This window comes from Pteronotus mesoamericanus, unplaced genomic scaffold (genome assembly GCF_021234165.1).
Source record: "Pteronotus mesoamericanus isolate MK-2021 breed Mesoamerican mustached bat unplaced genomic scaffold, CSHL_Meso_final scaffold_232, whole genome shotgun sequence".
Lineage (NCBI taxonomy): Eukaryota > Metazoa > Chordata > Mammalia > Chiroptera > Mormoopidae > Pteronotus > Pteronotus mesoamericanus.
This window is the reverse complement of record NW_026555311.1, coordinates 18381180-18397130: the sequence shown is the minus strand read 5'-3', so window position 1 is coordinate 18397130 and position 15951 is coordinate 18381180. Positions and strand designations below refer to the sequence as shown.

The window sequence follows — 15951 nt, the reverse complement described above, 5'->3', positions numbered from 1 at the left end:
TAATAGAAACTGATTAGCAAAGGATAAGGGGATGTTAACACGAGCTTGAAGTTTAAGACTTTCACTTAAACCCTAACTAGTATAAAGCCCATCTGTCATTTTTGGTCATCACCTCTGTTCTATAAATAGGAAGAAACCAAGACATACTTCATCACTTCTAGCCAGTGATAGTCTGGAGTGCTAAGGAATGGAGCTAAACCACGGAGTGTTAATCATATGGCACCTGAGCTCACTCAGAAAGGGTAAAATATATTTTTAAATGACAAGCTATGACCCAGTTATTTCATTTATACAAGAAAAAAAATTACAGAAACACACAAAAAGTCAGATTTTTTTAACATTTTGAGAGAAAAATGTCCCCCCTGTATCCTGGTTCAAGTTACAGGGTAAATATTTTTTTAATCTAAATGGGAAACTTTTTTTTTTTTGTCTTAAGAGAGCATTAATCTTTGTGTACTTCATATACTAACTCTCTGTTATATTTATTAGAGCTATATGTTTTGGACTTGTCTATGTTAAGAGAGTTCCCACACAAGTGTATTCTGATCATGATTTTGTTAACTGATGCTGAGTAAGAATTTCGGTACTTTACAGCTGTTTGCCTCTGCACTAAGCACACTTGTTAGTGAAGGCATAAGGAGATTTTATCTTATCTGTGGCCCTACTTTGCATCAGCAATGAAACACATAGCATACTTTTAAAGAAAGTTCTGTTTCAACCAGAATTTTCTCTTTGATCTTTAACCAATAAATTTATTACTGAGCTATGTGTGTATCTCTTATCCTCAAGTAGTCTCAATTACAACACAGCTTTACATTTCTATATTTACATCCAATGCTTTCATTTGATACTATCTAGGAAAAGGGCCACTATTTTTAACTGAGACCAACCTATCAAATGCATAAAATCACCTTTCTTGGCTGTACTTCTTACCAAAATCAATACTTTGAATAAAAATGTTGAAATCAATACTTAAAGTGCCTAAAATATTCACCCTCTTATAGTATTTAGAACTAAATATTTGTAGTTTAATTCCATTCTGTTTTGCTTATTTGAGTTGTGTATTTTAATGAAATATTATCTTTAACATCTTGTATCCAATGATTAAATTTCCTGCTGTGAAACATTTCCCCGAAATAGTAAATATCTCAAATTATTCTGTAGCATTCCAGAGTTTTCCAGGAAAATGGTCGTTTTGCTTATTTGTACACATTACAGTGGTAAAGAAATCAGAGGATATCACATAAATTTTAACTCAAGCATTTGTGCTAAATTCCTGAGCATCCCGTAGATCAATCTACAAAGTAAAGTACTCTGAGCATTTAAGAGATCAGTGAATGATTTAGGTTTCATTTCCGGGTCTCCTATCCAAAGGAAAAAAAAATGCAGTGCAATGCCTCTCCTCTTTTAACAGCTACTAACTGCAAAGTAAACAGTGCTCCACTTCAGTGAAACATGCTATTAAGTGGAATGATAGGTCATGCTACACTATTTTTAGGAATAATGATGGAATAAATTTGTTCTTAGAATCTACTTATAAATTTTGTATATATAAGAAGATCTAGTAAGCCTGAAGATTCCCAAGTTTTTTTCTGGCCACTAAGTCTATCATATTCATTGAACACTTCCCAATTTCCTTCCCCACTCTTTCATCATAGACAAAAGAACAGGTTCTTGAGGAAGATGAATGACGACAGTGGAGTTGATAGAGTACCTGGAAGCTCATCCTTGTGTGCAACAAACATTCTATTTGAAACGTGACCTACATCCTTTATAAATTAAAATGTTTAAATTACTTGGTGACTAGTGGCTCTTACCTCTTTTTTCTCACTTTCTATTTTGAACAAAAATTGCAAATATATTAAAAAAATATAATAGTATAATGAATCCACTTTTACCCTTCACCTAAGATTCACCAAACTCTTAGCATTTTGTCATACCTATTATTTCTTTTTCTCTTTCTCCTTCCCCTGGTCCCTCTTACTATACACTTATAGAGTAGTAATTTTATTACTATATGTGTGTATGTATATATGTACATTAGTAGTAAATTTGGTACAAGTATTTTTGTTGAATTATTCTCCTATGTAACCACAAATAATTATAAAATTTAGGAAATTTAGCCCTGACTGGTATGGCTCAGTGGGTTGGGCATCCTCCCACAAAACAAAAGGTTACCGATTCAATTCACAGTAAGGGCACACACCTAGGTTGCGGGTTCAGCCCCAGATCGAGCACATAGGCACATGCAAGAAGCAACCGACTGATGTTTCTCCCTTGCATCAGTGTTATTCTCTCTCTCCCTCTCCCTCCCTTCCCCTCTATCTAAAAATAAACAAAAAAATCTTTTATTTAAATTTATGAAATTTTACATTGATAAATTACTATATTATAATATATAGCCTACATTGGGATCTTGCCAATTGTCTCAGTGTCATTCATTATAGAAAATATAAAGAAAATATAAAGTCAAATCCAGGATTACATTTATTATGAATTCTATATTTTGAGATCCAAGATGGCAACAGAGTAGGTAGAAGTCACACTAACCTCCTCCCACGACCAAAATGAAATTACAACTAAATTATATAAAAATCATCCTGAAAAACTAACTGAATGCTAGCTAGAGAGAAGCCTTATAACAAAGGGCTTATGGAAGAAACATCATCACCACAACAAAACTGGTAGAAAGTGCAGAGGTGTGAGAGGAATGGCTGAGCTCCCATGGGCAACAGCTGAAGCTCCAGAGGCATATTTGAGTGGCTGAGGGTTTCCCCTGAGAAGTGTAGGGTCAAAATCCAAAGCTGTTCTCTCCAGCACAGAGCACCAGAACTGGAAAAGGAAACCAAATAACATCCAGCTGTGAAAAGTAATGGAGGTTTTGTTCACCAGGAAGACAAGTCTAGAGGTGCAGAGAGCCTCTTAAAAAGTCAACACACAACAGTTCATTTGCAGCCACTTCCCCAGACACTGGCAGAGGAAGAGCAAAGTGGACTATAGAAACATGAGGAGAGTGTGGGGTTGCTGGCTCTGGGGAGAGAGCCAAGCAGCCTCCAGGATTCCTTTGCTGAGTCTTTCCCCATATTGCAGTAGCCATCTTTCTCAAGCAACACTTTCCTGAATACAGCATCAGCCTTGAGAGAAACAGTAGCCCCACTCACAGAATCACTCTTACCCACCTTCTGGAGCTTAAGCCTGGCTGCTGAAAAGTACAGCTAGAGTCTATTCCAGAGACAAAGACTAACAGAAAGCCTGCAGGCCAAGGCAGATCTTGGGAGCTCTGAGATTTTAGGTGATCATACCCCAGACACAGTGCTGGTAAAAGCCAAATGTGGTGCACAGCAGGGTTCTGTCTGCACACACCCAAGACCAGTAGAGGGAGCCAAATGCTGTGGATCATTGATAGCTCCAAAAATGTGGCCCAGGACCAATCACAGGCAGCATCTGACAGAGGTCTGCACCAGAGCCTTTGTAGATCTACCTAATACAAAGAAAAAAAACATGAAGAGGCAGCCAAAATGACAAGACAAAGAAACAGTCTGCTTTGAAAGATCAAGACAATTCTCCAGAGAAGAACTAAATGAAATGGAGGTAAGCAATTTATAAGATATAGTTTAGAGTAATGATTATAAGACCATTCAACGACATTAAAAAAAGACATAGAAACCATAAAAAAGGATCAGTCAGAAATAAAGAATGCAATATCTGAAATAAATAATACACTGAAAGAAATAAACAGTAGGTTAGATGAAGCAGAGGATCAAATTAGCAATTTGGAAAACCAGGTAGGAAAAAAACACACAAGCAGAGCAACAACAACAACAACAACAAAAAATAATTTTAAAAAATAAGGAGGGTTTAAGAGATCTTTGGACAACAGGAAGCATAACAACACTCACATCATGGAAATACCAGAAGAAGAGAGTAAGCAAGGGATCAAGAACCTATTTAAAGAAATAATAACTGAAAATTTTCCTAATCTGGTGAAGGAAAAAGACACAGAGTTCAGGAAGTGCAGAGCATCCCATACAAGATGGACCCAAAGAGGGCCACACCAAGACATATCATAATTAAAATTGGAAAGCTTAAAGACAAGAGAGAATCTTAAAAACTGCGAGGAAAAAAAAGCAGTTATTACCTACAAGGGATCTCTCATTAGACTGTCACCTGATTTCTCAACAGAAATATTTAAGGCCTGAAGGGATTGGCATGAAATATTGAAGGTGATGAAAAGCAAGGACCTACAACCAAGGCTACTATACCCAAAGGTCTATCATTTAAAATTGATGGAGAAATGAAGAGCCTCTCAAACATAAAGCTAAAGGATTTTGTTAACACCAAACCAGTATTGCAACAAATGTTAAAGGGTTTGCTTTAAGAAGAAGAAAAGAAAAAAGAAAAAAAGAGGAAAATATTTAAAAATAAGATGGCAATAAATGCATATCTATCAATAATCACTTTAAATGTAAATGGCTTAAATGCTCCAATGAAATGACATAGGATAGCTGAGTGGATAAGAAAATAATAATGACATATACTCTCTTTCCAAGAAACCCACTTCAGAATGAAAGATACACATGGACTAAAATAAAAGGATGGAAGACGATATTTCATGCACACCGGAAAAAAAACAAACCTGGGGAAGCAATATTAATATCTAACAAAATAGACTTTAATATCAAGGCTATAGTTAGAGACTATGTAATGATAAAGGGAAATATCCAACAAAAGGATAAAACACTAGTAAACATTTATGTATCCAACACTGGAGCACCTAAATATGTAAAGCAAATCTTGATGGACATAAAGGGACAGATCAAGAGAAATACAGTCTTGGTAGGGTATTTTAACACCCCATTGACTTCACTGGATAGAACTTCAGACAGAAAAATCAACAAAGAGACAGCAGCCTGAAATGACACACTAGATCAAATGCATTTAATTGATATTTATAGAGCATTTACCCCAAAGCAACAGAATATACATTCTTTTCAAGTCCACATGGAATGTTTTCTAAGATAGACCACATGTTAGGACACAAAATAAGTATTAATAAATTTAAGAAGATTGAAATCATATCCTCTTATAATATCTTCTCTAACCTCAATGACATGAAACTAGAAATCAATCACAAGAAGAAAACTGAAAAATACACAAAGACATGGAAGCTAAATAACATTCTATTAAACAATGAATGGGTCAACAATGATATCAAGGAAAAAATCAAAATATATTTTACCTTGAAACAAATGAAAATGAGAACAGAACAACTCAAAATTTGTGGAACGCAAAATAGTAATCCTAGAAGGAAAATTCATAGCATCACAGGGCTATCTCAAGAAACAAGAAAAAGCTCAATAAACAATCTAATTTTGCACTTACGAACTTGAAAAAGAAAAACATAGCCCAAAGTGAGTATAAGCAAGGATATAATAAAGATCAGAGTAGAAATAAATGAAATAGAGTCTAAAAAATCAATACAAATGATCAATGAATCCAGGAGCTAGTTCTTGAAAAGACAAACAAGATTACAAACCTTTACCAGACTCATGAAGAAAAAAAGAGAGAGGACCCAAATAAATAAAATCAGAAATGAAAGTGGAGATATATCAACTGACTCCAGAGAAATATAAAGGATTGTAAGAAAGTATTATGAACCACTATAAGCCAACAAATCAGTCAACCTGGACAAAATGGGTAAATTCCTAGAAACATAGTCTTTCAAAACTAAATCAGGCAGAAACAAAGAATCTGAGTTGACAGATTTTACCTAATGAAATTGAAGCAGTAATCAAAAAACTCCAAACAAACAAATGGCCTAGATCAGATGGCTTCCCATGTGAATTTTACCAAACATTCGGAGAAGAACCAACACCTCTCCTTCTCAAACTATTTCAAAAAATTCAAGAGGAAGGAAGACTCCCAAGCTTACTCTATGAGGCCAGCATTATCCTAATTTCAAAACCAGATGAAGAGACTATAAAAAAAAAGAAAGAAAATTATAGGCCAATATCCCTGATGAGCATAGATACTAAAATCCTCAACAAAATATAGCTATCTGAATACAGCAATACAGCAAAAAGATCACATACCATGATCAAGTGGAATTTATCCCAGGAATGCAAGGGTGACACAACATTCGCAAATCAATAAATGTGATTCACCACATACACAAAATGAACGAAAAAGAAAAACATAATCGTATCAATAGATGAAAAAACAGCTTTTGATAAAATCCAGCACCCTTTTATGTTAAAAACTCTCAACAAAGTGAGATTAGAGGGAACATACTTAAACATAATAAAGGCCATTTATGGCAAACCCACTGCCAGCATCATACTCAAGGGGCAAAAACTACAAATGTTTTCCTTAAGATAGGAAACAAGACAGGGATGCCTGATTTCACCTCTCTTTTTCAACATAGTACTGGAAGTGCTAGCCATAGTAATCAGATAGGAAGATCTAAAAGGCATCCAAATCGGAAAGGAAGAAGTAAAACTGTTTTTATTTGCACATGACATGACACAGGACATAGAGAACCCTAAAGATTCCATCAAGAAACTACTAGAACTGATAAATGAATTCATTAAGGTAGCAGGATACAAAATCAATATCCAGAAATCGGTTGCATTTTTATATGCCAATTACAAACTATCAGAAAGGAAAATTAAGAAAACTACCCCATTCATAATTGCTTCAAAAAGAATAAAATACCTAGAAATAAATCTAATGCAGGATGTAAAAGACCTGTACTTGGAAAATTATAAGACATTGAAGAAAGAAATTAAATATACAAATAAGTGGAAGCACTTATTGTGTTCATGGATAGAAAGAATCAACATCATTAAAATGCTTATACTACCCAAAGCAATTTATAGATTCAACCCAATTCTTATCAAAATACCAGTGATGTATTTCACAGAACTAGAACAAATATTTCAAAAATGTATATGGAACCACAATAGGCCGAAAATGGCAACAGTGATCTTGAGAAAAAATAATAAAGTTGGAAGAATCACACTACCTAATATCAAACTGTACTATAAAGCTATCATAATCAAAACAGCATGGTTCTGACATAAAAACACACATAGATCAATAGAACAGAAAGAAACCAACACTTTTGTAGTCAATTTTTGACAGAGGAAGCAAGCATATACAATGGACTAAAGATAGTTTATTCAATAAATGGTATTGGGAAAATTGGGCAGATATGTGCAGAAAAATGAAACTAGACCAACTAATTACACCACAAAAGAATACATTCAAAGTGGATTAAAGACTTAAATGTTTGACTCGAAACCATAAAAATCCTAAAAGAAAACACAGGCAGTAAAATCTCAAACATTGATCATAACAATTTTTTTCTGTCAACAAGGGGTTAATGTCCAAAATTTTAAAGAAATTATAAAACAACACCAAAAAAATAAACAATCCAAGTAAAACATCGGTGAAGGACTTGAATAGACATCTCCAAAGACCACATATATATGGACAACAGACTGAAGAAAAGATGTTCCACATACCAATCATCAGAGTCATGCAAATTAAAAGTACGAGTTATCAATTTACATCTGTCATAATGGCTATCATTAATAAGTCAACAAACAACAAGTACTGGGGAGGAATGTGGAGAAAAGGGAACGCTTTTGCCCTGTTGGTGGGAATGCAGATTGGGGCAGCCACTGTGGAAAGCAGTATGGAGATACCTTCAAAAATAAAAAGTGGAACTGCCTTATGGCCCGGCATTTCTACTTCTGGGAATTTATCGGAAAAAAACCCCCGAAAACACTCATTTGAAAGAACATAAGCACCACTATATTTATTGCAGCATTACTTACAATTGCCAAGATATGAAAGCAGCTCAAATGTCTGTCAGTAGATGAATGGATAAACAACTGTGGTACATTTATGCAATGGAATACTACACAGGCATGAAAAAAGAAAATTTTACCCTTTGCAACAGTATGGATGGACCTGGAGGTCATTATACTAAGTGAAATAAGCTACTCAGTAAAAGACAAATATCATATGATTCCAGTCATTTGTGGAATCTAATGAACAAACTGAATTAAGAAGCAAAATAGAGACAGATTCAGAGAGCAGGCTGACAGCTCTGGTCGGAGAATGTGGTGGTTAGGGGTGGAAGGACTGAACAAAAAAGAGAAAGGACTCATGGACATGGACTACAGTATGGTGACAGCAGGGGGTCAGAGCGTATAATGGGCATAATGGGTGTGGGAAAATACAATTAAACAAATTAAAAATAAAATACTTTCAAAACTGAATTCTATATTTTAAAAATTATTTTATTCTACCTAAAATTAGAAAATTCAAGGGATGTCATTGTGTGTAAAGATTAGTAATTTAACCCTTATTTTTCTGATAAAACAATATTAAAATTATTAGAGAAAAATTGTAATCAAATTTTCTATGTGTTAGTCTATATACTATCTAAAATCGTGAAGATTTTGGAAAAGATTTCATGGTTCTTACTTTCAATAACTCACAGCATAAATGCTGAAACAGATCCAATACCCAACTAAAAACTGGCTAATAAATAACCATTATATCCCTTAGCTTTTGTTACAAAACAAGCTACTCTTAGATGTAGTGACTTAAAACAATAATCTTCTAAAGAATTTTTTTCAGTTACACGTATAGAGCAGTGGTTAGACAATCATATACTGTACAAAGTGGTTCCACAATATTTTAAGTACCCACCTGGCAATATACATAGTTGTTAAAATACTATTAATTATTATATATGGTCTACCCAGAAGGTATCCAGCCATGTAATGTGAAAAATAGAGGCATTTATTGAAGAAGATACAAGGAACATTGAACATAGAACAATAATACCTCAGTCCCTTTCAAAGTGGGCACTTTGGGACCTCACACCGTTCTCCCAATTGCCATCAGCTTTCCTGTTGTATTTTCCTGAATCTCATCAATGGTAGGGTATCTTTCCCTTTCAAAGGTGATTTTAGTTTTGGGAAAACCAGAAGTCTAAGCATGCCAGGTCTGGGCTGTAGGGGGGCTGATCACCTGGGTGATTTGATGTTTTGCCAAAACCTCTGCATGAGACGTGATGCATGAGTGAGCACGTTGTTGTGATGAAGTTGCCAATCATAAGTTGCCCATAGCTGTGGCCTTCTGAATCATCCGAATAGTTTCCATGGAGAAAGGTTCGAACTTAATGCAAAATTTGATGCAGATTTGTTGCTCTACTCACTCAGACATTTTGAATGTGAGGGCCACACAGTACACATGTTTATTCAACGGCATCTAATGTCCCCACTGACAGTACGGTGAAGTCATCATTGTTCACGCATGCACACTCCAGGCCACGCTCCTTGGCTGCCGAGTTACATAGATGTCACATAAACCATTCTCATTATATTAACAACTGCTGGACTTTTTCTGAACAGACCTGTGTGTGTGTGTGTGTGTGTGTGTGTGTGTGTTTTAGCTAGCAACTCTGAGTTGGCAATGTCAGCTGGTAATGTCAGTTGGCCAGTTCTCTTGGCCTTGCCTGGGCTGTCAATATGTTGGTTTGGTTTGTCTGGGGGCTAGTGGTTCTAGGATAGCCACATTCATATGGCTGGCAGTTGATACTGGCTATTGGTTGGTACTAACCCTGAGTTGGGGAACAGGGATGAATAGGCCACGTGTCTCCATCAGGACAGCCTAACGTCTTTCACATGGTTGGTCTTAGGGTTCTCAAAATCAGCAAAAAACACAAGCCTTAGTGCACACCAGTCAAGTCTCTTTTGCCTTGTCCCTGCTCGTGACCTCTTTGGCCAAATTATATCAAATGGCCTAATCCAGGGTCATGATATGAGAGTCTAGCCAAGGACATGGATACAAGGAGGCATGGATAAACTGGGGTCATTGTTGCAATAATCTATCCCAACAGTATAAAATTTGACTAGAATGAGATTGATGTGCAAAATCACAGAATAAGTATTATTTTGCAACTACACCTTACTAAAAAATCAAGCACTAAAGAATAGTTAAAATAAACACTTTAAGAAATTGATACAACATTATTATGACTAGAATAGTTTAAGCAGACCTTCAAGTAAAGAATGGCATGTAACGGCTCTCAAAGAATGGGCAGGAATTCAATGTATAGGGAGGAAGTTATAGGTAAATGAGGGATAGAACTTAAGAAAAGGATGGAACTGACAAAGAACATAACATATATGTAAGCCAGTGAAGGAACAAACTTAAGTTGAGTAGATAGCCCATCTGAAATAGTAGAACGTAAGACTAAAGAGTCAAATCAGCATAAATTATGAATGGGGACATTTAAAGGTCAGCCATAGTTCAGAATGGCTGTAGCTCCATTCAACAATATTTTGAGAAAATCATTTAGTAACAGCATTAACATGGATGAGATCAGGGGTGAGCAGTGAAAGCCAGATACACATTTATTACAATAATTCAAATTAAAGTACTAACATTGAGAATAAAGAGTCTCGGACAAATCTAGGAGACATATTAAATAAAAAGAAGGAAAGGTACAAATTTGATATATATTTTATATAGAAAACAGTGGAATTTTTGAACTATAGATTTATACACAATATCTGTTTCCTCTCCCATTCTTTTTTCTTCTACATCATAGTCTTCCACATAGTTGGAAAGAGTGAAAGTATCACTACATTTTTAGTACTTCGCCCCAGCTGTTCAGCTGTTTTCCATAGGGCTTTCAACATTTCCTGCTTCTGAATACTCTGTAATTTGTCGATATCATTGAACTCTGGTGCCTACACTAGAACACAATACCTCGTATGTGCCTGACCAGCACAGAGTGAAAGTATGATTTGAATATCATACTTACATTAATTCAGTTACTATCTATATTACATATTTTTCCTATGATGTCACATGACCAAGTCATATTTATCCTATAAAATCAACTGAATTCCTTAGAAATTTTACATGAGGGTATCCAAAGGTGGACTGTTTTCTAAATCAATTTTCTTTCAAATGTGTTTACACATTATGCTCCAAAAGATTTTTTTAAAAATAAATTGTACGCCTATTAAAATTGAAAGATGACCCATTACAGATATGGGCAAACTTCTAAAAATATTTAGGGATGTTTTTCAATCCCTTTTAAAGTATTATCTGACTGTCATTACATCGTCCTATAATACAGTGATTTTCAACCAGCATGTTGCAAGAATTTTTAAAACATGCACTACCTGACTATTTAGTCAGGGGCACTGTCTTGTTATCCCTTAGGTTGTCAAATAAAAAAATGACAACAGCCAACACAACAAGAGCTGTCCAGTGTGAATGAATCAATTGCATCTATTTTTTTTTTCAGATTGGCAAAAAGTATATTTTTTGGTGTGCTGAGAATTTTTAAATTAGTTTATGTGTACCATGAGATGAAAAAAGTTGAAAATCACTGCTATAATGTGTGGGTCCATATTCAAATGCATTATTTAGTAAAATTATATTCTTTTACTTGCATGGTAAGAGTTAACTGAACATGGTTATAGAAGCAGTTCTAAAACCTCTATGCTGGTTCTTAACATACTACTTTATCTCTAAAGAGCACAGAATCTAAAGTCAAGAGAAATAACTCCACTGAGAAGCCAGGCATTTTCTGGACATTCACATGTTGTATGAATCAAGATGCTCACTACTAAATATGGCATTACAATGACAACTATTCCTTTTAATGACCTAGGAAAAGAAAGAAAACTATCAGCGATGCCTTACAAGCCTTTCTTCTTCTTGCAAGACAGAAAACAAGCGAATATGACAGTTAAGGGACACAGCTAAGACAAGAATATACTCCTCCCCTCTATTAAACCTCCCTCATCACACACACACCTATGGCAATTTTATTTAACATTGTAAGTCATCTAACATTATCACTTTCTTTTTAACAAATTTGCTAAACACTGAAAATCATCTAATCTCAATGACCAATGATGAATCAAGCACATATCAAAGAATTATTCTTTAATAAATAAAACATTATTAAACATTGTTCTTTATGGTAAAAAAAATTACTATAAATTTCATGTTAGTACATATCCTCTTCTGTATTAAAATTTTCTTCAAGGGTAAGGATGATCTTGTACTTCTTTTATGAATAGTTGCGGATAGATTCTTTCATAACAGCTATTCAACAAATATTTTTTGTTAAATGTAAAAATCTATGATAGAAGCAAACAAAACCCACTAATATATAAAAATATGTATAAGTGTCTGCCTTTCAACAGGGGTGATGAAACCTTTTAGGATATGAAAATTATTGGGTTGGCCAAAAAGTTTTTTCCATAAAATAAGAGATATTTTTAATTTTCACCAATAACTTTATTGATTTGGATATTTTGAGTATCTTGGCTATCTCCTATGTGGTGTAACATTTTGATTGTTCTCAGTTAATGTCTCAATTTGATCACTGTCAACTTCAACTGTTCTACCTAACCATGAAGAATCACCTAGCGAGAAATCTCTAGCACAAAACTTCGCAAACCATTTTTGACACATTCAATCAGTCACAGCACCTTCTCCATACACTGCACAAATCTTTTGTTGTGTTTCAGTTGAATTTTTACATTTCTTGAAATAATAAAGAATAATACACTGAAAATGTTGAGTATTTTCTTTCATGTTCAATATTAACATGCTTACATAAAAATTCAGCAATTTTTATGTTTTTTAAAATGCACATTGACATGACAGCTGTCACAATAGAATCTAAAAAAATTGTTTCAAATAAAGTTCAAGACAAATAAGCACTACTAGAGCCATCTTACAGAAACAACCAAACTTTTGGCCAACCCAATACATTGGGTAACTTTCAATCAAGATGGTAGAGTAGGTAAATGCTATGCATAGCTCCTCCCATGACCACATCAAAATTAAAACTAAGTAATAGAACAACTGTTACTGAGAACTACCTGAAGACTAGCTGAACAGAACTCCTATAACTAAAGATATGCAGGGAAGGCACATGGAATTTGGTAGCAGGGGAAAAAACACAGTACAGGCAGGCCCCACACATGTAACAGAATACTGCTCAGCCACAAAAAGGATAAAACCTTGCTATGTACACAACGTGGGTGGACCTAAGGTGTATTGTCCTGAGTGAAAGAAGTCAGACAGAGTAAGATAAATACCATATAACTTCTCTTATATGTGGAATCTAAGAAATAAAATAAGCAAGTAAAATGGAAACAAACTCATTGATCCAGAAAACAAACTGATCGTTTCAGATGGAAGGGGGACTGAGGGAATGGGTGAAAAGGGGGAAGGGATTAAGATGTACAAATTGCTAGTTATAAAAACAGTCACAAGTATCTAAAGTAGAGCATAAGAAATAATAGTCAATCATATCGTAATAACTAAATGGTCTCAGATGGACACTAGACTTACCAGGGTGATCACCTCATAAGGTATATAAATGGCTCATTACTATGTTGTACACCTGAAACAAATATAATGTATCATGTCAACTGTAATTGAAAAACAAACATTATTTTTTAAAAAGATTATATTGGCAATAGAGGGCAACCTGTTATTTCTTCTAATAGTTGTACTCTGAATAAATAAGAGGAAACTTCCCAGGGAAATGGCTACGGCTCTTAAGGTGAGAGAGAGAGAATGTACCACTAGAAGGCAGTAGCCCCCTCACTTGCTTTAACTAAAGTTTCTCTGAAGCATAACTGCCTGTACGTATAGCTGTTTAATATTTCTTCCAGGTAATACTTGATAATTTTCTTCCTCTCACAGTAATGTCTGTTCTGGTTTCACTAACTTTGAAATCTCAGTAATTTATAGGTGTAAGACCAAATGAAACATTTAGAATATGTTGTTTTTATTGTTATTGTGGTCTAATAATTAAAAAATAAGGTGACACCTTATTTTGAATTTGGAAGAAAAATCATTTCTCACTCCAAGCACTGTTTTACAACTAAAATTTAGTCTGTGGCCTGTTGAATGCTAGTTAGGATTGCTTCGTCTCCGAGCACACTTTGTCCTTTATCATAGCACACAGGCAGCTGTGATAGAGCCCTTTGCCAAAAATAGCTCTCCACCAGGCTGTTGCTGTACCTGAAGTCCACTGATAGTGGCTCCAAACCTTTTCAAAGTGAGGGCCCTTTACCAATAAAATTTTGTACACCCCCTCATGTGATCATTCTTGAACTCTTAAGATCAGTAGATTAAAATACACATATATATATATAACATAAAAAGAGACCATAAAAAGATACAATAACTTCACTGAAACTTTTAATGAGTTAATATTGTATTAGTCGCAATAATGTAGATTAAAAAGATATTAGTACAAATATACAAAGTATATTAGTCAGTCATTAGTCAAGGCACTTTACCTAAATAAGTTCATGAACCCCTTAAAATAAACCCATAGTATACCCTTTACCCATAGCATACGATCTGGGATCTGAAAGAAGAGAATCATTGAAATTATGTTTTATTACACTCAATTTCCCCTTTTAAGATGGAAACGTCATATTTTTCTGGTTATATTTTTTAAAAACCACACCAGCTCTTAGAAAGTGTATCTCTCTGCATGCAGCTAAGAAATGCCAGTTCCTGTCATTCATCAAGCACACGCCCTACATCAATGTGTATTTAGAGCTCCCTATATGTGTTCTACCTGTGATTTTTACCAAAGTTGAAGTTTTAAAAATATCAATGGAAGCTTGATCTCTAAAGACGTCAATTCCAAATACAGTTTGTCTGTTTGACCTGAGCAACTTTATTTGGTGTCCTTCTGAGTACGCAACATGCATTCTTAGTTCAAATGTCTTGCGAGTTTTGACATCACAGATGAAATATCTCCTGACCTATTAAAAGAGTATCTGGCATCAGGTAGCTCTGCAGAGAGCCAGGATTCCAGAGCTCATGTTAGCTGATGGTGAAACTCCACCGCGCAAATCTGAGAGAAGTCAAATTGTGTATTTTACGAAAGTAACTTATTGTACAGTCTGCTCCTGCCTCTCATTGGAATTTGTCAACCAAAGAAAAACGTTTTAATTAAGTCAAATACATAATCACACATCTATGCTTGTTTAATTAGTATCAGGGAAAGGTCCCAAACATAATAAAGATTATATATACTACTAAACTGAAGAAAACAGACTCAAAAGACAGCACTAAGGAGTCATCATATAATATGGAGAAAATTAGTTGATTTTATATTTTTATGCCTCAAGGTTATTTTACTGTAAAATTGAAGTGATTATTCTTACTCTTATCAAATATTCTCACTTTTGTCAAATGTAGAAGCAGGGCCTGTGAGTCAAAAGATAAAAGAGAGGTATAAGCTTACCCATAGCTTATGCCAGTGTTTCTCTCCCTTTTCAAAAGTCCTCTTAGGAGCCTCAAAACTCCACAGTACCTCACATGTAGCGGTAGCACTCAGTCAGACAGTTCTGGGCAGTTGTGGGCCCTTAGCAGTAGATAGGACTGTCTGGAATTTGAAGGCCACGGGTTGGGAAATGCTGATCGGGGCTAACCTTCATTTTCTGAAGTCCAGAGAGATGAAGCAATTCACACAAAATTACACAATTAGCTAGGGTCAGCTAGAACTAAAATACAAGTCTCTTCATCTTTGTCTCATACAATTTCCACTATGTCAGAATTATAAATAAAAGTACATAGAGACATTGAAAGAAGATTCCTATGCTAATTCAGGGAACTATATATTCAGGCAAATCTATCAGCTAAGCCCCGAGAGCACTGCTATTCTCCTGATCTGGAAACACAGAGGGGTGCTCAGGAAACGAATAAATAGAATGGTTACAAATGGTTTCATGTCAGACTGGAGACATAAATAATGTTTAGCAGGTGTTAAACCAAGGCCTGGTTCTGCTTGATATTTTCGTCAGTGACCTAGATAAGACATTGGCAACCAAAGGTGCTCAAATCTCTCAAAAGAATTTTACATTT

The 15951-nt window shown here is 35.0% G+C and overlaps 1 protein-coding gene across 1 annotated transcript in view; it reads right to left on the bottom strand.

Moving 5' to 3' along the window:
* The window catches only part of HPGDS (hematopoietic prostaglandin D synthase), a 127953-nt gene extending 112466 nt beyond the window's left edge, over positions 1–15487 (bottom strand). Inside the window, exons 1-2 of the mRNA XM_054591727.1 lie at positions 15332–15487; positions 13411–13462 (exon numbers count right to left, since the gene is read on the bottom strand). The gene's annotated coding sequence lies outside the window, so the exon portion shown is untranslated. The remainder of the gene's footprint in view (positions 1–13410; positions 13463–15331) is intronic.
* Positions 15488–15951: the final 464 nt, after the last annotated feature.